We start from the raw sequence: 25,813 nt of genomic DNA, 5'->3' as shown, positions 1-25,813 counted from the left end.
AACAGAACCGTTAACTCTAAACTCTGTCAGACCAAGCTTGTCTCCCCTCTACTAATGACATTCTTGCCAAGAGTCAAAGTAGGTTTTAGCAGGAGGGGAGGAGATGCTGGAACCAAACCAGCCATGGAAGCTGGAGGGACCTCACATAAAAGATGGAGTTATCTGCTGGCCAGTGTTCCTCACCTCTCTCCACTCTCCCACAGGAAAGACATTTCAGGCCTGTGTGTCAACAAGCAAATGCCTCTTTTCTTGTTCTGCTCAACACACAAAATGGCAAGTATATACTAATCCTTTTATTGACTTGGACTTGTAGTCATAATTTTTTTGAGTTTTTTAGTGTAGGGCATTCAGTTCTTTCCTGTGTTACCTCTCTGTTGAGGCCAGCAGGTAACAGGAACAGTATCATATTGGAGAAATATTCTGATTCCCAAATGGAAAATAAAACTTCAAGATAGATTAGAAAGAAGGCATGAGGCAGTTAACAGTGGAGAAGCAGATGAACACCTCAGGAGTGAATGCAAGACAAAACTCTCCTTCCTAAAACATGAGTAGAAAGTGACTCTAAGAAAAAAGGGAGGAAGAGCCTTGGAATGTATCTATTTTTCCTCAAAAGTGTTTTGTAAACTGCCTGTGCCCCTCCCCAGACTATAAACAACATTTATGAGAATATTTCTACATCAGTTCACAGATACCTACTTCATCTTGTTTGACATTTGGATAACAGTAAGAATTCCTTCCCCCCATAACTTATTTAATCACCTGTTTAGGGGCATTTAGGCTATTTCTAGTCTTCACTGTTATAAACAATCCTACACATAATTACTTAGTTCCTCATAATTAATGTGTAAATAACAGAAGTAAAACTGACCAGTGGAAGGATTTGCACATAGTGCCAAAAACATTGAATACTTACAACTGGTCCTGAAAAAAAAAATGTGTATACAGAGTGTTTACCTCCCAACATCTATGTCAACACTGAGCATTAATAATTTTTAATTTTTAGTCTTAATCTTTACTTTTAAAACATAAAATACTTTTAAAACACTTCATAATTTAATATTTCTTTGATAATAAAGAGTAAACATTTTACCCCATGTTTCTTGGTCAGTAGCATTTTTGTGTGTGGATGTATGAGATACTTTTTTTCTAACCAATTTTTCCATTAAGGTATTAATATTTTTCTTAGTGATTTACAAGCATTTTTACTTACTAAGGATAGTAATGTTACTTATACAGTTATTTTTTCCAATTTGCCAATTATCTTTTTAATCTTGTTATGATGATTTTGCCATGCAGGCTTTAAAAAATTATATAGTAAGATCTTGCAATCTATTCTTTGATGGTTTCTGATTTTTGGCCTTCTCCAACTAAAATTATAGATAGCCCTTAACCTTCCCATGCTTAATTTTCACAAGGTGGGGGTGTCTATATTACAGTGCTCTTCTCAAACTGTCCTACCAATGATGAACACCAACATTCAGACATTCAATGTTTATGACAATTATTTTTCCAAATTAACTAATGTAGGCAATTGTCAAAATCCTTGACCAAAAAGTAACATATTAATTTGACTGAAATAGAATTAAATTTATATATTAACATAGGGAGAATTGGTATTTTTAAAACATTTTTTATGTTTATTTATTTATATTGAGAGAGAAAGTACAAGTCAAGGAGACACAGAGAGAGAGAGAGGAGAGACAAAATCCCAAGCAGGCCTGCACTGCCAGTGCAGAGCCTGATGTGGGGCTTGAACCCATGAGCTGTGAGATCATGAACTAAGCCGAAGTCAGACACTTAACCGACTCCTCCACCCAAGTATCCCCCATCTTTTTTAAACATTTTCCTTTTTTTAAGTTTATTTATTTATTTTGAGAGAGAAAGTGCAAGTCAGGGAGGGGCAGAGAGAGAGAATCCCAAGTAGGCTCCACAGGGAGAATTGGTATTTTTAAAAGTACTGGTCTTCCCATCTGGAAATACAGTACTTTTCTTAATCTGTTCATTTCTTCTTTCAGCACTAGTGGTAGCCAGCCTCCAACATGGTCTCTGGTGATACATATCCTGTTGTTAGTGCCCTAGTGCAGTCCTCTTGCACATTTTATCTGGGTTGTTCTGAGCGATTCCAGAATTCCAGATTCGAGTAGAAGTCACAATATAGAATTCCAAAAACTTTGCTCCTACTGTCTCTTGGATTACTCATTCTGGAGGGAGCCAGTCACCATGTTGTGACGACACTCCAGTAGCTCTTAGAAGAGAGGTCCGGTTAATGAGGAACTGTGGCCTCCTGTTGACAGTCAATACCAACTTGCCAGCCATGTAAGTGAGCCATCTTGGAATCCAATCCTTTAACCCCAGTCAAGCCTTTAGAAAACTATGACCCTAGCCAACATTTTAACGGCAACCTCTCAAGAAATCCCAAGCCAGAAACATCCAACTGAGCTTCTCCCAAACCCCTGACCCTCAGAAACTGTGTTAGATAATTAACGATTGTTACAGAATTAGTTGTTAAAATTTGGTGTAATTTTTTATAACAGTTACAGACAGCTAGAATGGTCCTTTAGTTTTATAGTTTCTTCATAATGTCTCCTATCTATTTTAGTAAATTCATCCCTTGGCATTTGACTGTTGTTGTTTACAATATCCTGAAGAGATAAAATGTATCTGTCATGTCATTTACAAAAATCACTCTAATATACATTTCAGATACTATATTTGTTGTAATGCTAATATAGATTTCAGATACTCTATTTATTGAGGACAGAGGAGCTGGGTCACCTCGATGTCATGAGGATAAACAGTGAAGACATAGAACACTCTATTATAGATTCTTAGTAGTGTCCACCATTTTCATAAAGGTAGATAATGGAATGAATAAGCTCAACTCAAAAGGAATGAACAAAGTATATTCACTGCAACATCTTTCTCAATCCCCAGTTCACTTTTTTCCTGCCACTATGCCACATTCCATATAAAGCAGCTGGGGCATTTGCTGAAAGAGTTGAGAACTGCAAACCTAGAAAGAGAGGGTTTCCCATGGGGTCTTATCCAGTGTTTTGTTTTAACTTTCTCACAATAGGTTCTTTAAAGTTTTATTTATTTAAGTAATCTCTACACCCCACGTGGGGCTCAACTGAACTCATGACCCAGAGATCAAGAGTCACATGCTCCTCCAACTGAGCCAGCCAGGTGCCCCAACTTCAAGACAGTTTTCTAATGTCTAAAAAATACGTAACACCCATTCATTAGTATCAAAAGGTCCTTCCACAAGACCAGGCATTCCTGGCATCTTGGTGACAAGGGTAGAATACAGAACTGACTATATGGGTTTTTCCCAATATCCTAAGCAATCCTAAGATCCTTGCTCAGACAAGTCTGTCACAGAAGAAAATTCTAGAAGTGCTCTGTATCTGTCAGAGTCCAGTCAGGAGACAGAAACTACATGAGCAATTTGCCAAGAAAAAAAAAAAAATTTAAGAACTATTATCCAGTGAAAAGACACTAACTATTAAAAGGGGGTAAAGAGAACTCTAAACAATATATGAATAGCAAATATAGGGAAGTACAAAATACTCAAGATAGAAACAAACTGGGAAAGAGCCTCCCTCCCCAGGGCTGAGATTCAGATCTCAATAGAAGAGGGTAAGGCTGTGGCCCATTGGTTTAGGAAGACTGAGGTGTCAATGGTGGAGGTTAGCAAGGAGGGAAAGGCTGCTGGGGTACTCCCTGGGAAGCCACCCACTGCGGTGGTGGTGGTGGTAGTGACATTCGTTGGGAAGCTGCCACCATTATGGGAGTAATGCCCTGCTATAGGAGTAAGAAAAACACTAGAATCAAGAAAAACTGGGTCCTCTTGCAGTGGTCCTCCAGTGCCCTCTACTGGCAAGGGCTAGCTAGCATTATTCCAGCCAGCAACGGAGAAAGAGTTTCTACTCCTCAATTCTAGAAATATGAAGGACAAAGAAAAGTGGATTTGGTACATACATACAATGGAACATTATTCAGCCATAAAAAGAATGAAGTCTTGCCATTTGCAAAAACGTGAAGCTAGAGAGTATTATGCTAATTGAAATAAGTTAGTCAGAGAAAGACAAATACCGTATGATTTCATTCATATGTGGAATTTAACAAAACAAATGAGCAAAGAGAAAAAAAAGAGAGGCAAACCAAGAAACAGACTCTTAGCTGTAGAGAATTGATGGTTACCAGAAAAGGTGGGGGGGGGGAGTGGGGGGACGGGTGGATGAGTGAAATAAGTGACAGGGATTAAGAAGTGTACTTACTTGCTGTGATGAGTACTAGGTCATGTGTGGAAGTGTTCAATCATTGTATTGTACACCTGAAACTAATATTACACTGTATGTTAATTAAGTTTAACTTAAAAACTTTTAAAAGAGTGGATCTGGAACTGTGAGGCCATAAGTTGATGACTGGTATACACTCTAAAGCACAATAAAATACAGAATGTTAAGGATCATTAAAATTTTTTTTAGAAAAGAAATCATAGTGTAGCTGGCCTCAGATTCCACCTTAAAACCGGAAATTCAATACAGCTCATCCAAACGCTCCATCATAATCCTCCTCCAAGAGCCTTCTCTACACTAGTATTTTCCCTTTATGGACAAGGTATCTAGTAAGTCAAAGAATGTTCACAGTATATTTCCTTTTCCAGCCGTCAGTCATGTTCTCTGAGAGAGAGGCAATGAAGTTCAGGATTCCTGCGAGACCACAATTCTCTGAAAATAAAGACTCTCCTGAAATACCAAATTATTTTTATCACAATTTCTATTTTCCTTTCATCTCATTTCATTATGTGAAATTAAATACATCAGCATGGATGCAATAAAAAGAGAAATAATAATGAATTTCTGACCCATGGGGAGCGACCATGAGCCCATCACCTTCATTCTGCAGTTATTATCATGCAGGGGGAAAAAAAAAAACCCAGCAATCTCTACTCTTGCTTGGAAAAAGCACTCAAGATATATATTGCACCTGGAGGATATAAGTCTATGATCAGACCTGCTTTGGGCAACAAATTCTTGCTTCTTTCTTACTTCTGTTGGCATCTTCAGCATAATAAGCAATTTAATCAGCTCAGCTTCATGAGAATGCTTCAGATATTTGCATTTTAGCACTACTTGTCTTCCTTTTTCCTTATTAAAATTGGCATCTACCATGTTATGACACAAACTGCAGAGCCAAGCACCCTGGGCCAATGACAGCACAAATACAGCTGTTTGTTCTACATCCTAAGCTTTGGTCTTTGCCACTTGTCCTTGAGACCTGCATTTTTCCAGATATAGAAAATCGATGCTGCCTCTGCCCTACCCAAAACAAATCTGCAGAGAGATGTATTTTATTATTGTTAATAAAACTGCTTAAATAAGAGTTCTTCAGCAAAAAAATATCTCTCTTGCATGTTAAAGCACTGACAAGGCAGGGAAAAGGTGAGAACATTACAAATAATTGCAGCAGTGATGTGACACTTGCAGAATTTATGTTACTATGTTTGTACACTGTATTCTACAGACAGTGAGAAAGTGTGCATATCAATAAATTAGATACTAGGTTGGAAGCACCACTAAAAAAACATCAGGTTGCAGTATATTTGCAAAATGAAATCAAACAATCAAAGGGGCTTAGTTTTCAAGCAGCCATCTCCCTTAGCAACTAGCTTCTAGATATATCAATTCAGAATTACTATTAAAATGCTAACTTATTGATTTTTTTAAATCTCATATGTAAAGTGTGGGAGAGACCTCCTTGTGTTCATAAAATCCATTTTCCCACACAGTCCACCTTGCGTCAATGGGTAGCCATTGAATAATTCTCATTAAAGGAATGGGGGGGGTGATTTATATCACTTTCCTGACAAAGCTTTTTGGAAATGGGTGTGGCTCTTTACCACTCTATTTCTCCTTCCATCAGCCGAATGCAAAAGAGACAATGGTCATAGGACCTGAAGAACCAGAGAACTGGAAGGAGCCTGGGTCCCTGAGTCACAAGAAGGTCAGACTCTCACTGACCAAACCTATTATATTTTCTTCATGAGTCAGACAAACTTTTATTGGGTTTGAGCCATTATAGATTTTGAGGTCTCTGAGTATTATATATTTATTTATATATTACCAAAAGAGAAGAATCATTTTTAGGTCAATTAAAATGTCTGGGAATCTGATCTCTTCTCAAATGATATTTTATCCTAGTCATCTATTCTTTCTAGCCCTAATTTTATCCACCAAGAGTGTAAATTTATTAGACATGCCCACAGAAACATCTTCAAAAACACTTAAAGTGCAGTTTTTAAAGTATGGCCAAAAAGTTGTTTTATCAATCAATATTGCATGTTTTGAGGCAGTCTGGGGATGCACCAGATGACAGAGAATTTTTATTACATTTGGGCTTTTGGCATGTGCCAGCACTTTCCCACTGACATTTATTCAAAGTGACCAGTGACCTACAAAGCCACCAAAATATCCGTCAAAGCAACTGAATCATGTTCCAAATCAGAAACACTTTATGGCAACATGAATGATGCTTTTCAAAACTCAGTATTTTCCATATTGTGTTTCATGCTCAATACATATTTATTGAATTTAATTGGTCAGATAGGAAAAGGCATCCATTTCTCTTAACTTAGATTCGATTGACTAAAATCATCATTCCAAATATGCTTTGTAGTTTTGATAATGGATTTCACATTCTTTTCTATACCTAATGCCACTTAACTTGGTTTTCAAGGTATAGGTATAGGTAATTACCTTATAGCTTTCCTAGTGTCAAATCCAATGACTTTTCTCTAACCTCATTTCCTCTTTTTTATTTGCTTTAATTTTGTTTTTGAACCTGCAGAACACCTCTTTCCAAAATTATATTTCCTCCTGGTTGTAGCAATTCTATGCAATAGTAGCACACTCCCACTACATCTACTTATTTTTCTCTTTGGTCACTGTTCCTCTTTCTTTTCTTACAGGCTTTTCTGTGAAGCTATTTTTCTCTCTCCCACTCTTTAATCCATGGGCTGATGATGCCCAAATTTTTGTATCTAGTTATGCCAATTTTCCTGAGATCTCAAATGCCTGTTATCAATCACTTAAAGAACGCACATTTTCCTGACCTTCTCTTCCATTTCTACATACCAACATCTTTTCTTCCTCGATATGGATATCTATTCCCTTACATACCTGTTCGTATTAGTCTGTGGCATCAAATTCTGCCAGTTTTAAACCCTTTGAATAATCACTGAATTAGCCGCCTTCATTTTCCATTTAATTTTTTGCCAAGTCTTTTCAGTGTTCCCTGCAAAGTGCCTATTGAATTCTCCTTTTATTGCTGTGAGCAGCATCTTTACAGATGCTCAATCCTCAAGTGTGGGCTTGATAATCTTATCTGAAGTGACTATAACTCCACAGGTCCTCCAGCCCCAACTCAAAATAGAGGTTACCAGTGGTTCTCAAATCTGGCTACATGTTGAAATCCCTGGGGAGCTCTTAAGAACAGACCAAGGTCAGGGCTGAGCACTAGCATTTTTATTTCTCCCAGATGATTATAATATACAGACAAAACTAAGAACCACTGAAGTATTCCATTTCTAGGCTATGTTAATTCTTGGGGGTTTTAAATTTTCTGTGGATGTAGTATATCAGATTCATTCTTTCATTATATTTGCTAAGTAACTATTGTTGGTATATTAAAAAAAAATATTGATTTCCACATACTGATTTATAGGTACAAATCCTTTTGAATTTTTTTCATCTCTAAGAGACTTTAAGTGATAATTGTGGGCTTTCCAAAGAAATAAATCATATTTATTAGTTCCTTATTGCTCCTATAACAAGCTACAATAAACTTAGTGGCTTACAGTGGCACAAATTTTATTATTCTGGAGATCAGAAGTCTAGCATGGGTCAGCAGGGCTATATTCCTTCCTGAGGCTCTAGAGAAGAACTTGTTTCCATGACTTTTCATGCTTCTAGAGGTCACCTATATTCCTTTGCCCATGGCCCTTCCTCCATCTTCAAATCCAGCAGCTTAGCCTCTTCCTTCTTCTCTGACCTCTGCTTCCATCCTTCCATCTTTTCTCCACTCTAATGTTTCCTTCTCATAAGGACCCTTGTGATTACTTGGGCCTACCTGGGTAACTCAGGATGATCTTTGTATCTCATGATCCTTAACTTAATCCCACCTGCAAAGTCCCTTTGGCCATTTAAGGTAATATATTCACAGGTTCCTGGGATAGGATGTGGATTTCTTGGAGAGAGGGATGTCATTATTCTTCCTACCATATCATCTTAAGACATATTGCCTACTCTGATTATATTTTTATACCCCTCCTTTCTCTTGGCTTTGTCAGTCCTTCCCCCCTTACTGTTGATAGTAATGACAGAGATGATAGAGATAATAGAGATAGAGATAGAGATAGAGATAGAGATAGAGATAGAGATAAGGAAAGGAAAGGAAAGGAAAGGAAAGGAGAAAGATTGATTTATGTATAGGTATATATTCAGCTCTTCCCTCTTTTTACAGTTGATAGTAATGATATAGATTCCCATATTGTTTGTAGGTTATTGTTTATCCATGAACATAGCCATTTTTATCTGGTCCTACTATTTGCTAAAAATATTGTTAGGGTGAGTGGGGAACTTAGAATAGTGTCCTCTCTCTTGGGGGGACACCTTCCTCATTTCCAGAGTTCCCACTTTTGGAGTTAAGATTATTCAAAGATCCCAGGCCTTCTGTGTAGTTTAGTATTATCGATCTTTGCCCAGCTGAATCAGAAGAGGAGTTCAAAAGCAGAATGCTGCTTCACCCCAGTCATGTGACTGGGCACCTCAATCTTCTTCCCAGTCCAATGGGCCACAGCCTTACCCTCTCCAATGATATCTGAATCTCAACCTTAGGGAGCGAGGCTGTCTCAGGAAAAGGAAAGATGGCATGCATTACTAATAGTATGAAACTGGGCTTCTAAGGATGGGTTTCTTATTTCTCTCGAGGCAGGCTCACACTCTGATCATCCTCGGTTTTACTAAAGGACTCTTTGTTTAGGACTTTTAGGACAAGTTCACTAATATTTAGAAATTTCTTACCCCTGTTTAGATTTTTAAAAATAGAAGTCTATGAAGGAGTCAGATGATTAACATCTAGATGCTCGTACTCCTTCTCAAGCACAAGTTCTCATTTTCTGTACTCTGAGTAAAGTCTGTTTCTTGCTAGACCACTTTCTAGACTTGTACGATGAGCAACTGAGAGAATAGACCAGACAGACTGAAAAAGGGGTAGGAGATGGGGGCAAAAATGGGAGGAGAGAAATCAGCAGAGGTGATCTTACAAAGTGCCACACAGGATGTGTTATTCATCCATTTATTTGCTTGTCAAATAATCTATTGAGCATCTTCAATATGTTAGACACTCTTCCAGGTCACGAGGACATAGCAGTAAACAAACCCATCAGGTTTCCTTTCTCTAGCTTACATCCCAGTTGGTGACGAGATAGTCAATAAATAAGCAAACATGTAAACAAGATTAACTTCAGTGTGGTAAATTCTAACAAGGAAATAAGCAAGATACTAATATGGAAATGATGAGGCATGGGGCAGGTGAGGCGGTCAATGAGGTCCTCTTGGAAAAAAGCAACATTTCAACTTCTGCCTAAAGGATTAAATAGAGCTCCCCTTTGAAAATCCAGGGAAGGGGTATTCTGTCCAGGGGACATGAACCCTAAGACCAGATATAATTTGCCTCATCTGAGGCAAATGGAATGCCTCAGCACAGAAGGATGGGGGGAATATGTAGGAGAATCTAGTAATTCACAGGGTGAAGTTGGAGACAAAGGCAGGAGTCAGATGGTATACAAGCTCAAACTCATGTGGTCCAATCTTGGAGTAGTAGCTCAGTCTAGGAGCCAGAAACAATTAAGAATTAATTCAGTACTGAATGGGTATTTCCCCCCCCCCTCAGAAAAGTCTAGTTCATCCATTTGTAATCTGAATCTCTCTAACACCCTCTATTATCTTATTAGTCTTCAGTCCTACTGTTAACCTTCTCTTTCCGGCATCATGTATCCTGCTCTCTCATGGGATCAATCCAGTTAACATATAAACATATGTTCCAGTGAACTATAAACAAAGAAAAGCCAAGGACTAGGTGGCTTTTCAGTGAATTCTACCAAATACATTAAAAATGATTTATCGCACTCCTCAAACTCTCCCCCAAAATTAAAGAGGCCAGCATTACTCTAATACTTTAACCAGATAAGGGCACTAGAAGAGAGGAAAGCTAAAGGCCAATATCACTGATTAATAGAGACACAGAAATTTTCAACAAAATACTAGCAATCCAAATTTAATAGCACATTAAAAGAATCATACACCATGATCAAATGGGATTTATCCCTCCTAGATGAAAGGATGGTTCAATATATGTGAATCCACAAATGTGATATACCACATTCACAGAATAAAAGACAAAAATCGTATGATCACCTCAATAGATTCAGAGAAGGAGCGCCTGGGTGCCTCAGTCGGTTGAGCATCCGACTTCAGCTCAGGTCGCGATCTCGCAGTCCATGAGTTCTAGCCCCACGTCGGGCTCTGGGCTGATGGCTCAGAGCCTGGAGCCTGCTTCCAATTCTGTGTCTCCCTCTCTCCTTGCCCCTCCCCCGTTCATGCTCTGTCTCTCTCTGTCTCAAAAATAAATAAACGTTAAAAAAAAAATAAAAAAAAATAGATTCAGAGAAGCATTTACCAAATTTCAACATACCTTCATGATATAAACTTTCAAGAATTTGGACACAGAAGGGAACAAACCTCTACAGAATAAATGTCACATATGACAAGCCCACAGCTAACATCATACTCAACAGTGAAAGGTTGAAAGTTTTCCCTCTAAGATCAGAAGACAAGATTGTCCACTCTCACTACTCCTATTAAATAGAGTACTAGAAGTCCTAGCCAGAGCAATTAGGAAAGAAAAAGAAATAAAAAAGCATTCAAATTAGAAACGAAGATGTAAAACTGTCTGACGACATGATCATTTATATAGAAAATCCCAGTCGCCAACAAAAAACTGTTTAGACGTAATAAACTAATTCAGTACAGTTTGAGGACATAAAGTCAACATATAAAAATCAGGTCATTTTCTACACACTAAAAATGAACTGTCTGAAAAGGAAATATGTAAAAACAATCACAATCCCACTTATATCAAAAGCAATAAAATTCTCATAAATAAATTTAACCAAAGAAAGTCAAAGATCTACACACCAACAACTGTAGGGCATTAACGAAAGAAACTGAAGAAAACACAAATCAATGGAAAGATAGCTTTTGTTTATGGATCAGAAGGTTAATATTGTTAAAATGTCTGTACTACTAAAGCCATCTATATTCAATTCAATCCCCATCAAAATTCCAATGGCATTTTTCACAGATTTAGATCATAAAATTCATATGGAATAAAATAAAAACATATAACGAAAGCAATCTCAAGAAAGAACAAGGCTGGAGGAATCACACTTCCTGATTCAAACTACATTACAAAACTTTAATAATCAAAATAGGATGGTACTAGCATAAAAACAGACATGTAAACCAATAGATCAACATCAAGAGCCCAGAAATAAACCACACACATACAGTCGATTAACATTTGACAGGGGAAACCAGGAATATTCAGTGGGGAAAGGATAGTCTCTTCAATAAATGGTGATGAAAAAACTGGATATTCCCATGCAAAAGATGGAAATTGGACCTCTATCTTATACCACTCATAAAAATCAATTGAAAATAGATTAAGGACTTAAATATAAGACCTGAATCCATTGATATTCTTGGGAAAAACAGAACAGAAAAAGCTACATGACACTGATCTTGGCAATGATTTTTTGGGTATGACATCAAAAATACAAGCAACAAAAGCAAAAATCAACAAGTGGGACTACATCAAACTAAAACACTTCTGCAAAGCAAAAGAATCAACAAAATGAAAAGGCAACCTATGAAATGGGAAAACATATTTGCAAACTATCTACCTGATAAGGGATTAATATCCAAAATATATGAGAGACTCACATAACTCAATAGCAAGAGAAAAAAATCCAACTAAAAAATGGGCAGACTTGAATAGATATTTCTCCAAAGATGACATACAAATGACCAGCAGGTACATGAAAATATGTTCAACACAAAGTCATCAGGTAAATGCAAATCAAAAAACCAATAAACTATCACCAAACCTGTTAGAATGGCTGTAATCAAAAAAATAAGAGATAGAAAATGCTAGCAAGGCTGTGGAAAAAAGGAAACCCTGGCGCACTGTTGGGCAGTAGGGAATGTAAATTGGTATAGCCACACAGAAAAAACAGTAGGGATTTTTTTCTTTTCTTTTCTTTGTAATATATGAAATTTATTGTCAAATTGGTTTCCATACAACACCCAGTGCTCATCCCAAAAGATGCCCTCTTCAATGCCCATCACCTACCCCCCCCCTCCCACCCCCCATCAACCCTCAGTTTGTTCTCAGTTTTTAAGAGTCTCTTATGCTTTGACTCTCTCCCGCTCTAACCTCTTTTTTTTTTTCCTTTCCCTCCCCTATGGGTTTCTGTTAAGTTTCTCAGGATCGACATAAGAGTGAAAACATATGGTATCTGTCTTTCTCTGTATGGCTTATTTCACTTAACATCACACTCTCCAGTTCCATCCACGTTGCCACAAGGGGATTTTTTTTTTTTCATTAAAAATAGAACTACCAAATGATCCAGTAATTTCACTTCTGGATACATTTCCAAGGAAAATGAAATCATTATCTTAAAGAGGTATCTGCACCCTAGGTTCACTGCAGCATTGTTTACATTAACCAAAACATGGAAACAAAACTAAGTACCTGTTGATAGATGAATGGACAAAGACATAAGACATAAATACAGATATATCATGGAACAGTATTCAGCCATGAAAAAAGAAAATCCTGCTGTTAGAAACGACATGGATAGACTTTGAGGGCATAATGCTAAGTGGAAATAAGACTGAAAAAAGGCAAATACTGTATGATCTCATTTATATGTGGAATCTAGAAAACCTGAACTCACAGAAGCAGAGAGTAGAATGGTGATTTCCAGATGATAAGAAATGGGGAAAAGGGAGCAATGTTGGTCAAATGGTATAAATTTTTCATTATAAGATGAGTAACTTCTGGGTGCAGCATGGCTACTACAATTAATGACACTTTATTATATACTTGTGAGTTGTCATGAGCATAGAGCTTTAGTGTTGCCATCATAACAACAACAAAATGGTAATTACGTGTGGTGAAGGATAAGCTAACCTTACTGTAGTAAACATTTCACAATATATACAGATATATCATTGCCTACAGTTTAAACTTGTACAGTGTTCTATGTCAATTATACCTCAGTAAAGCTGAGGTGAGGAGAAGAACTAAAAAAACATTTCTGGGGAAAGACAGTCAAGAAATGAAGTGCAGTTAGAGAGGATTGTGGGATCAAGGGCATGTTATGATGTTGGCACTAACTTGTTCATATGCTCACTGACTTGATCCCATTAGAGAGGGGGATGCATGAAGCAGGAAAGTGGGGCTGGGTTAACTATAGGACTGAATTCTTCTAAGAAGATAGAGAGGATTGGAGAAATTCAGATTACAAATGGAGAAGCTAGGCTTTCCAGAGAAAGTGTAGCACTGACTTCTTAATTGTTTCTAACTGCTAGATTGAGATACTACTCCAAGGCTGGACCAAATCACTTTGAGTGTACATTTGAATCACATACTGGTTTTTAGTTGCTACATCCATTATTGGCAAATGCCCTTCAGAGTTAGTGAATTTGTAGCTATTTCTTAATTTTATTGTGGAGAGAGATTACAGTTTTATTCTTTTACTGTTTCAGGCTGAAGATAGGAGAAAAGAAAAAAACGCCACCCGTTCTCAATAATATTTGCACAGAAATTCTTTACAATTTTAAAGTAAGACCAATGGCACTATTATTTAGTTTTATGGTTTTCTCCAGAAACTCAGTTTTAAGCATCTATATCATACTGCCATCATGGATTATGAATTTTAAAACTAAAAATTCTCTCTCCCTCTCTTCATCTCCTTCTCCCTGCCCTGCCTTCCCCACCCCAACATCCCCCCCCCCGCCCCCTGACACCTCTCTGTCTCCCTTCCTCAAAGACAACACAGTTTAAATACTATTGGCTTGAAAACCAGAGAGCATTTTCCTCCTCTCAGTGTTTTCTCTAAGGGTATCCTAGGAAGATGCTTAATTAGAAAATATAGCGATTTAAATGTTTAATTCTTTTAACTAGGTCCAAAACAACATGACTATATTGCTGTAATTTATTTTTTACCAATATTTTCAAGCTAATTTTCTAATTAGTAGGACTGAGTTGAGATATTATCGACTAATTAATGAAATTAACTATTATTTTCATAATAATATCATATAATCATCAATCACACTTGAATATGGGTTAAGAATTTTATGCTGGTTTATTAACAGGCAGTGTAGGATGCTTTGTTGTATCATATAAAAGCCCAAAGAACAAAGATGGCTTCTGTGCATGTGTATTAAAAAGCCTAACTTTTTAATCCAGACAAATGGACTCCATCTTCTTCTCAGAACTGGTCCTTAAAATTCAAGGGATAATTCATACCTCTCTCATATCATTTATCCAAATTCAACCTCAGAATATAGGAGAAATAACAAAGTGTAAAATTAATAAACCCAGGTTTATATCCTAGCTCTGCTTCCTAAGAGCTTGGAACCATGGATAAATCAATTCTCAATTATCCCTAAGAATACCTGCCCCACCAAATTATTGTAAGAACTAAATGTGAAAATGTTTGTAAAAGCATTTTAAACCATCAAGTCATATAAAAATATATTGTCTGTTATATTTATCATGTCTTTATCATCATCATCATTTGGACACATCCCAGAACTTGAGCCCTCATTTAAAATCATTAAAAATAATGCCTTATATAATGATTATTTATGTATATATTTATACAACTCCAGATAGCAAGCAGCTTGGTATTAAGTTAAAACCAGGTCTTATTTTTATTCTCTCCCATACACACATTCCCATAAATGTGTGTTGAAATGTTTATTAAGTGTTTTATAAGCTTGTTCCCACATTTTTAAAATGCTTCCTATCCACACAGCCCTCAATTTTAAAGTAACTCACACTTACAGAGCTCTTACTTCCAGCTAGAAACTGTCCTGAGCATTTTAGATGCAAAACCTCACTTAATCATCCTAACAGCTCTGCAAGGTATGGTACTGTGGTAATCTCTTCCTTCAAAATGAGACTTTGCTATGGTAGACAATTTCAACTTCTGAAAACATTGTGCTTACCTTAAGACACTAGAAAGACAAATGGATCAGCTGGTGGTCCCAGTCTTGGGGAATGTGTCAGGAGAAGAGATCTGTATCACATCTTTGACATCAATTACAGTTAACACAGGAAACTTCAACTTCCTTGCCTAGCAGATTTTGTGACATTTTCACTAACCTCTTAACTGAGAAAAAGCTGAGCCATTGGTTTGTCAATTTAGATAATTTTAAAGATGAGAGGATAATTCGTGTCAACTTCACTCCAAAAGCAGCATGACAGGGATACAGCTTTCCACCAACACAAGCTTTGGAAAACATGCCCCATAGGGGCCTAGTTTGTACCTCTCACAGGGCCTAAGACAGTGTAAACAACATGGGCTCTCAATGCCTAATGAATGTAAATGAATCAAGATTGCTAAGTTAGATGTAATAATAGCAGAAAAGTCAAAGCAAAAAATGACAAGCAGGTTATTGGAGAAATAAAGAAGATAGAAGGCAAAATGCCTTTCATTTCAGAAGTAACAAGTGTGGTAAACTGACATGGGATACACTCTGGGAATGTGCTTAATGACAGATAATTTGAGTTATTTCAAAACTTGCCAAGACAAGAGAAAGATGAGACAGCACTCAGAATAAATTTGAACAAAAAAATGTGAACAAAAAAGTCTCTATTTGATCAAACCACAAGCTTTGTTAAATGGGAAAATTGGGTGAAAATACCTCTCAGTTTTAAAATATTCATCAAATGTAAAACATTAATAGTTTACAGCATTTGGCCTCTCACCTTTGCTAAATCATTCCTTCTGTGAGAAGGTGGGACTACCATAAGTGGGGGGAGAAAAACATGGGATTTCAAGTCAGACCAAGTTCACATGGGATCGCTCCTACTCTGACCTTGAATAATTTACTAATCCTCTCTCATGGTGCTTCTCAAATTGTAGGGGAGTTATAAGAACCATGTAGGATGCTTGTTAACATATGGATTCCCAGGTGCAACTCACAGAGATTAGTGATTAATAAGTATACGGTGGGATTGGGAGGGAAGATGGCAGCGTAGGAGGACGCTGGGCTCACCACACATCCTGCTGATCACTTAGATTCCACCTACACCTGCCTAAATAACCCAGAAAGCCGCCAGAGGATTAGCAGAACGGAGTCTCCGGAGCCAAGCGCAGAGGAGAGGCCCACGGAAGAGGGTAGGAAGGGCAGCAAGGCGGTGCGCGCTCCACGGATTGGCGGGAGGGAGCCGGGGCGGAGGGGCGGCTCGCCGGCCAAGCAGAGCCCCCCAGTCTGGCTGGCAAAAGCGGAGGGGCCGGACGGAGTGTGTTCCGACAGCAAGCACGACTTAGCGTCTGGGAGGTTATAAGTTAACAGCTCTGCTCAGAAAGCGGGGAAGGCTGGAGGACAAAGGGAGGGAGAGTTGCCGAGCCCCCGGACGACAGAGCTCAGTTTGGTGGGGAACAAAGGCGCTCGCCAGCGCCATCTCCCCCGCCCATCCCCCAGCCAAAATCCCAAAGGGAACCAGTTCCTGCCAGGGAACTTGCTCACTCCTCTGCGCAAACACCCAACTCTGTGCTCCTGCGGAGCCAAACCTCCGGCAGCGGATCTGACTCCCTCCCGCTGCCACAGGGCCCCTCCTGAAGTGGATCACCTACGGAGAAGCGAGCTAAGCCTGCCCCTCCTGCCCCCGTGCACCTTGACTACCCACCCCAGCTAATACGCCAGATCCCCAGCACCACAAGCCTGGCAGTGTGCAAGTAGCCCAGACGGGCCACGCCACCCCACACTGAATCCCGCCCCTAGGAGAGGGGAAGAGAAGGCACACACCAGTCTGACTGGGGCCCCAGCGGTGGGCTGGGGGCAGACATCAGGTCGGACTGCGGCCCCGCCCACCAACTCCAGTTATACACCACACCACAGGGGAAGTGCCCTGCAGGTCCTCACCACTCCAGGGACTATCCAAAATGACCAAACGGAAGAATTCCCCTCACAAGAATCTCCAGGAAATAACAACAGCTAATGAACTGATCAAAAAGGATTTAAATAATATAACAGAAAGTGAATTTAGAATAATAGTCATAAAATTAATCGCTGGGCTTGAAAACAGTATACAGGACAGCAGAGAATCTCTTGCCACAGAGATCAAGGGACTAAGGAACAGTCACGAGGAGCTGAAAAGCGCTTTAAACGAAATGCAAAACAAAATGCAAACGACGACAGCTCGGATTGAAGAGGCAGAGGAGAGAACAGGTGAACTAGAAGATAAAGTTATGGAAAAAGAGGAAGCTGAGAGAAAGAGAGATAAAAAAATCCAGGAGTATGAGGGGAAAATTAGAGAACTAAGTGATACACTAAAAAGAAATAATATACGCATAATTGGTATCCCAGAGGAGGAAGAGAGAGGGAAAGGTGCTGAAGGGGTACTTGAAGAAATTATAGCTGAGAACTTCCCTGAACTGGGGAAGGAAAAAGGCATTGAAATCCAAGAGGCACAGAGAACTCCCTTCAGACGTAACTTGAATCGATCTTCTGCACGACATATCATAGTCAAACTGGCAAAATACAAGGATAAAGAGAAAATTCTGAAAGCAGCAAGGGATAAACGTGCCCTCACATATAAAGGGAGACCTATAAGACTCGTGACTGATCTCTCTTTTGAAACTTGGCAGGCCAGAAAGGCTTGGCACGATATCTTCAGTGTGCTAAACAGAAAAAATATGCAGCTGAGAATCCTTTATCCAGCAAGTCTGTCATTTAGAATAGAAGGAGAGATAAAGGTCTTCCCAAACAAACAAAAACTGAAGGAATTTGTCACCACTAAACCAGCCCTACAAGAGATCCTAAGGGGGATCCTGTGAGACAAAGTACCAGAGACATCACTACAAGCATAAAACATACAGACATCACAATGACTCTAAACCCGCATCTTTCTATAATAACACTGAATGTAAATGGATTAAATGCGCCAACCAAAAGACATAGGGTATCAGAATGGATAAAAAAACAAGACCCATCTATTTGCTGTCTACAAGAGACTCATTTTAGATCTGAGGACACCTTTAGATTGAGAGTGAGGGGATGGAGAACTATTTCTCATGCTACTGGAAGCCAAAAGAAAGCTGGAGTAGCCATACTTATATCAGACAAACTAGACTTTAAATTAAAGGCTGTAACAAGAGATGAAGAAGGGCATTATATAATAATCACAGGGTCTATCCATCAGGAAGAGCTAACAATTATAAATGTCTATGCGCCGAATACCAGAGCCCCCAGATATATAAAACAATTACTCATAAACATAAGCAACCTTATGGATAAGAATGTGGTAATTGCAGGGGACTTTAACACCCCACTTACAGAAATGGATAGATCATCTAGACACACAGTCAATAAAGAAACAAGGGCCCTGAATGATACATTGGATCAGATGGACTTGACAGATATATTTAGAACTCTGCATCCCAAAGCAACAGAATATACTTTCTTCTCGAGTGCACATGGAACATTCTCCAAGATAGATCATATACTAGGTCACAAAACAGCCCTTCATAAGTTTACAAGAATTGAAATTATACCATGCATACTTTCAGACCACAATGCTATGAAGCTTGAAATCAACCACAGGAAAAAGTCTGGAAAACCTCCAAAAGCATGGAGGTTAAAGAACACCCTACTAACGAATGAGTGGGTCAACCAGGCAATTAGAGAAGAAATTAAAATATATATGGAAACAAACGAAAATGAAAATACAACAATCCAAACGCTTTGGGACGCAGCGAAGGCAGTCCTGAGAGGAAAATACATTGCAATCCAGGCCTATCTCAAGAAACAAGAAAAATCCCAAATACAAAATCTAACAGCACACCTAAAGGAAATAGAAGCAGAACAGCAAAGGCAGCCTAAACCCAGCAGAAGAAGAGAAATAATAAAGATCAGAGCAGAAATAAACAATATAGAATCTAAAAAAAACTGTAGAGCAGATCAACGAAACCAAGAGTTGGTTTTTTGAAAAAATAAACAAAATTGACAAACCTCTAGCCAGGCTTCTCAAAAAGAAAAGGGAGATGACGCAAATAGATAAAATCATGAATGAAAATGGGATTATTACAACCAATCCCTCAGAGATACAAACAATTATCAGGGAATACTATGAAAAATTATATGCCAACAAATTGGACAACCTGGAAGAAATGGACAAATTCCTAAACACCCACACTCTTCCAAAACTCAATCAGGAGGAAATAGAAAGCTTGAACAGACCCATAACCAGCGAAGAAATTGAATCGGTTATCAAAAATCTCCCAACGAATAAGAGTCCAGGACCAGATGGCTTCCCAGGGGAGTTCTACCAGACGTTTAAAGCAGAGATAATACCTATCCTTCTCAAGCTATTCCAAGAAATAGAAAGGGAAGGAAAACTTCCAGACGCATTCTATGAAGCCAGTATTACTTTGATTCCTAAACCAGACAGAGACCCAGTAAAAAAAGAGAACTACAGGCCAATATCCCTGATGAATATGGATGCAAAAATTCTCAATAAGATACTAGCAAATCCAATTCAATGGCATATAAAAAGAATTATTCACCATGATCAAGTGGGATTCATTCCTGGGATGCAGGGCTGGTTCAACATTCGCAAATCGATCAACGTGATACATCACATTAACAAAAAAAAAGAGAAGAACCATATGATCCTGTCAATCGATGCAGAAAAGGCCTTTGACAAAATCCAGCACCCTTTCTTAATAAAAACCCTTGAGAAAGTCGGGATAGAAGGAACATACTTAAAGATCATAAAAGCCATTTATGAAAAGCCCACAGCTAACATCATCCTCAGTGGGGAAAAACTGAGAGCTTTTTCCCTGAGATCAGGAACACGACAGGGATGCCCACTGTCACCGCTGTTGTTTAACATAGTGCTGGAAGTTCTAGCATCAGCAATCAGACAACAAAAGGAAATCAAAGGCATCAAAATTGGCAAAGATGAAGTCAAGCTTTCGCTTTTTGCAGATGACATGATATTATACATGGAAAATCCGATAGACTCCACCAAAAGTCTGCTAGAACTGATACATGAATTCAGCAAAGTTGCAGGATACAAAATCAATGTACAGAAATCAGTTGCATTCTTATACACTAACAATGAAGCAACAGAAAGACAAACAAACTGATCCCATTCACAATTGAACCAAGAAGCATAAAATACCTAGGAATAAATCTAACCAAAGATGTAAAAGATCTGTATGCTGAAAACTATAGAAAGCTTATGCAGGTAATTGAAGAAGATACAAAGAAATGGAAAGACATTCCCTGCTCATGGATTGGAAGAATAAATATTGTCAAAATGTCAATACTACCCAAAGCTATCTACACATTCAATGCAATCCCAATCAAAATTGCACCAGCATTCTTCTCGAAACTAGAACAAGCAATCCTAAAATTCATATGGAACCACAAAAGGCCCCTAATAGCCAAAGTAATTTTGAAGAAGAAGACCAAAGCAGGAGGCATCACAATCCCAGACTTTAGCCTCTACTACAAAGCTGTCATCATCAAGACAGCATGGTATTGGCATAAAAACAGACACATAGACCAATGGAATAGAATAGAAACCCCAGAACTAGACCCACAAACGTATGGCCAACTCATCTTTGACAAAGCAGGAAAGAACATCCAATGGAAAAAAGACAGTCTCTTTAACAAATGGTGCTGGGAGAACTGGACAGCAGCATGCAGAAGGTTGAAACTAGACCACTTTCTCACACCATTCACAAAAATAAACTCAAAATGGATAAAGGACCTGAATGTGAGACAGGAAACCATCAAAACCTTAGAGGAGAAAGCAGGAAAAGACCTCTCTGACCTCAGCCGTAGCAATCTCTTACTCGGCACATCCCCAAAGGCAAGGGAATTAAAAGCAAAAGTGAATTACTGCGACCTTATGAAGATAAAAAGCTTCTGCACAGCAAAGGAAACAACCAACAAAACTAAAAGGCAACCAACGGAATGGGAAAAGATATTTGCAAATGACATATCGGACAAAGGGCTAGTATCCAAAATCTATAAAGAGCTCATCAAACTCCACACCTGAAAAACAAATAACCCAGTGAAGAAATGGGCAGAAAACTTGAATAGACACTTCTCTAAAGAAGACATCCGGATGGCCAACAGGCACATGAAAAGATGTCCAACGTCGCTCCTTATCAGGGAAATACAAATCAAAACCACACTCAGATATCACCTCACGCCAGTCAGAGTGGCCAAAATGAACAAATCAGGAGACTATAGATGCTGGAGAGGATGTGGAGAAACGGGAACCCTCTTGTACTGTTGGTGGGAATGCAAATTGGTGCAGCCGCTCTGGAAAGCAGTGTGGAGGTTCCTCAGAAAATTAAAAATAGACCTACCCTATGACCCAGCAATAGCACTGCTAGGAATTTATCCAAGGGATACAGGAGTACTGATGCATAGGGGCACTTGTACCCCAATGTTTATAGCGGCACTCTCAACAATAGCCAAATTATGGAAAGAGCTTAAATGTCCATCAACTGATGAATGGATAAAGAAATTGTGGTTTATATACACAATGGAATACTACGTGGCAATGAGAAAGAATGAAATATGGCCTTTTGTAGCAACGTGGATGGAACTGGAGAGTGTGATGCTAAGTGAAATAAGCCATACAGAGAAAGACAGATACCATATGGTTTCACTCTTATGTGGATCCTGAGAAACGTAACAGAAACCCATGGGGGAGGGGAAGGAAAAAAAAAAAAAGAGGTTAGAGTGGGAGAGAGCCAAAGCATAGGAGACTGTTAAAAACTGAGAACAAACTGAGGGTTGATGGGGGGTGGGAGGGAGGGCAGGGTGGGTGATGGGTATTGAGGAGGGCACCTTTTGGGATGAGCACTGGGTGTTGTATGGAAACCAATTTGACAGTAAATTTCATATATTAAAAAATTAAGAAAATAAATTAAAAAAAAATAAGTATATGGTAAGGTCCTGGAACCTGATTTTTAGTAGGCACCCTAAAATATTCTAATAATGATGGTGGCCGGTGATTCTCACTTAAATAGTGCTCTAGGCATCAATAATTTCTTATCTCTGTGGAAGAAATGATAATACCCACAGGACCAGGGGTTTTATTGGTTTTTTTTTTTTGGGGGGGGGGTGGGTGGACAGATTACCGAGATAACCAATGTGAAATCCTATAGTTTAGTGTTGGCACTTTGGAGGTGCCACATAAATGTTATCAGGAGTACCCCAAAGGTACATAGGTGTCATCTAACAAATCCATCCCCACTGCTTCTGCTGCCCCCAAGCATTAAAGCTTTCCTGACAGTCCATACCGTTGCTGCCATCAGCAGAAAACGCATCAGAAAATTATCTAAATGAGTGAACCAAATTTCAATGTCTTAAACATATCTGAAGAGGCAATTCATGAAGAAAAATGTACAGAATTGTACCTAAAACCTGCTGTCCTAAACCCAGTTACATACAAATGCTCAAACTCACCTATACCTCAGTGTCTAGTCAAAATAACAGAAATGGCTTCAGTTATTTTAAGTAGGGAGAATTTAATACTGTTTCTCCAAAGTGCTGGAATGACTGCAGGAAAAATTAAGAGAAAGTTTTTTCAGTTATCAATGACAGAAGCCTCTCTTTTCTAATAGGATTGCAGGAGTGAATGGGAAAATTATGTTACTCAAAGCCCATAATTGCTGTGTCCTTGATGTCGGAAGCATCCACTGTTGTTGTTGGAACGACAGTTCTGCTACTTGGTAGAAAGCTAAGATACCACCCCTCTACCGATACTGCTGGAAGTCCACAGACACACTCCACTGTTGCCCACCATCATCGATTCTGCCGGAGCCTGAGCCCATAAGAGCGATGCTGCTGAAGCACTGAGGTGTCTGCTCCTGCTGCCATATTGCCCTACCACAGCCACAGCAGGCAGACACGATGCTGCTGACGTTGCTGGACTGTCTGCTGCCACTGCACTTCACGGAACCCTCTACCCAAGCAGGACCTCAGGAGCTCATTCTTCTTCCGAGGAATCACCAACACAGGAGTATCTGCTTCTTTTTTCCTGTATCTTCCTTTTTCCTAGTTTCCAATATCTCTTTAGTGTCCCCCACTGGAAGAACCTAACCAGAAGTCAGCTGGCCAGGAATTCTGAGAACTGTGGTTTGTAGGCTTTTAACCTCTCCTGATAAAGAGGAAAGCACAGAAGGGACAGAACGTTGCTGAGATCCAACAAGACATCAGAACAACCTGCCATGTATCTCTTACTGGATAGGAAATAAGTCCATTTGTGGGAACTGCCCAGGTATCAAATGATCACAAGACTCTCTTTTTCATTCTTTCTTTAGCTGACCAGAGGAAGGATAATAGAAAATCTTAGGAATAAGGCCAATACATTTGGGATTTTGCAGTATGAGTTTATCAGAATTTAGGTTTTAGAGATTTTACCATGACGGTGAATATTTTTTAGTTGGAGTTTTCCAGCATAGCACATGGTGGTTACTTCCTTCAGGACTCACTTACTATCTGCAACCTATCAAATTAGTTCAGCCCAGGAAATTTTCTTCTCCCCGGAACTCTTACCATACCTACTTAGCATCTAAAATACACTATTTGGGAAATATTTGCTATGCAAATATATGCCTTCTGGAAAACTGGATCCCATGTCTTATGACTTTTTAAGATCTAATACCCAACAAAGGTCCTTAAACATGGTAGTCATGTGATAAATGTTTGCAAGAATGATATTACAAAACAAATACAACTTAAATAAGGAATTTAAATAAAGAAAAATTTGGAATATTAGCTTTTCTGCTACATTTTCCTACTCCCCTCTCCTTTCTGAACTATGTGCAGTATATAACAGATATAATATTTCACCCCTAAATACCTGAGCATGTACCTCCCATGAACAAGTACATTCTCCTAGATAACCACAAGATCATTACAAAGTCAAAAAATTTAATACGGACTCAATAACATTATATAAAAATTCCATACTCAGGGCTCCTGGGTGGCTCAGTCGGTTAAGTGTCCAACTTCGGCTCAAGTCATGATTTCCTGGTTCATGGGTTTGAGCCCTGCATTGGGCTCTGTGATGACAGCTCAGAGCCTGGAGCCTGCTTTGGATTTTGTGTCTCCCTCTCTCTCTCTCTGCTCATCCCCTGCTCATGCTCTCTCTCTCAAAAATTAACATTAAAAAAATTTTAAATCCTGTTCAATTTTTCCCAAATGTCCTTTATATCTGTTTTTCCCTCATCCAATGCAGAATCTCATCAAAGTTCATACATTTCATTGGTTATATATTTCCAGTTCCCCATAAACCAAAAGAATCTCTTTTAATCTAAAACTAGCTTTCATGATATTGACATTTTTAATAGTTTAGGTCACTGGACTATTGGACTGTCCCATATTTTGGATTTGTCTCATTACTTCCTCATGATTAAACACAGATTAAACATTTTTGGCAAAAATACTGCATAGGTAATGTGTAATTTCTTCTGAATCACATATGAAGGTACATATTGTCAATTTGTTCTACTAACGGGCTAAGCTCGACGATTTGATTAAGGTGGTATCTGCCAGATCATTTCATTAGAAAGTATCCTTTCCCTGTCATTTAATAAGCAATCAGTTGGGGGATAATTTGAGACCATGAAATATCCTGTTCCTTAACAATCTCTTATCAAGTAATTTTAGCATCCTTGATGATTCTTGCCTGAATTACCATATAGGTAGTACCAAATTGCTTATTATTCTAATACTATCATTTCTTCTATATATATTAACTGGCATTCTTCTATAAAGGAAAGTATTTCAGGATGCCTGGGTAGCTCAGTCAGTTAAGCGTCTGACTCTTGATTTCGGCTCAGGTGATCTCACTCGGTTTGTGAGTTCGAGCCCTGTGCTGGGCTCTGTGCTGACAGCACTGAGCCTGCTTTGGATTCTCTCTCCCCTTCTTTCTCTGTCCCTCTCAGGCTCAGGTGCGCTCACACTCACTCTCTCAAAATAAATAAACTTAAAAAAAAATATTTCAATTCTCCTCCCTCATTTTTTGTTATCATCGTAGGTTCATATATTTTTAATCATATCATATTCCATAACCATCATTTTTCATGCTCAAAGCGTCCCAAATTTAGCCAGTGGGAGACTCAAAATTTGGGTTTGCATCCATGTCACATGTTCTCAATACTTTCTGAACACTTCCCTATCTTCAGGCACCAAAATATTCCTAGATTTACCTTATACTTTCTCTGCCTCCATTCTGGAATTATCCATTCTCAAAAGAGACCCGCTCCCTTTGAGTATTTAGGGGCCCAATTTTCTTAATGAAGCCCTTTAATTCAAGCTTTCAAACCCAATTTTGAGAAAGAATTTCTCATTAGCCACTTCATTGTCTTCACATAATTTCAAGATAGTATTGATTTGAAACTCAAACACTG

General features: G+C 38.7%; 1 long non-coding RNA gene across 4 annotated transcripts in view; it reads left to right on the top strand.

Moving 5' to 3' along the window:
* The first annotated feature begins 2,187 nt into the window (after positions 1-2,187).
* LOC122233530 overlaps positions 2,188-25,813 on the top strand; it is a 45,545-nt gene continuing 21,919 nt past the window's right edge. For 2 of the 4 annotated variants that reach the window (XR_006211112.1, XR_006211109.1), the window contains exon 1: positions 2,188-2,316. This is a non-coding gene — a long non-coding RNA (uncharacterized LOC122233530). Of the gene's footprint in view, positions 2,317-4,669; positions 4,765-13,898; positions 13,975-23,020; positions 24,330-25,813 lie in introns of those variants that run through there. The other 2 variants (XR_006211113.1, XR_006211110.1) reach the window with 2 other exon arrangements.

The sequence above is a fragment of the Panthera tigris genome, chromosome E1, assembly GCF_018350195.1.
Source record: "Panthera tigris isolate Pti1 chromosome E1, P.tigris_Pti1_mat1.1, whole genome shotgun sequence".
Taxonomy (NCBI): Eukaryota; Metazoa; Chordata; class Mammalia; order Carnivora; family Felidae; genus Panthera; species Panthera tigris.
Note: the sequence above shows the minus strand (reverse complement) of the source record. Positions and strands in the feature narration are given on the sequence as shown.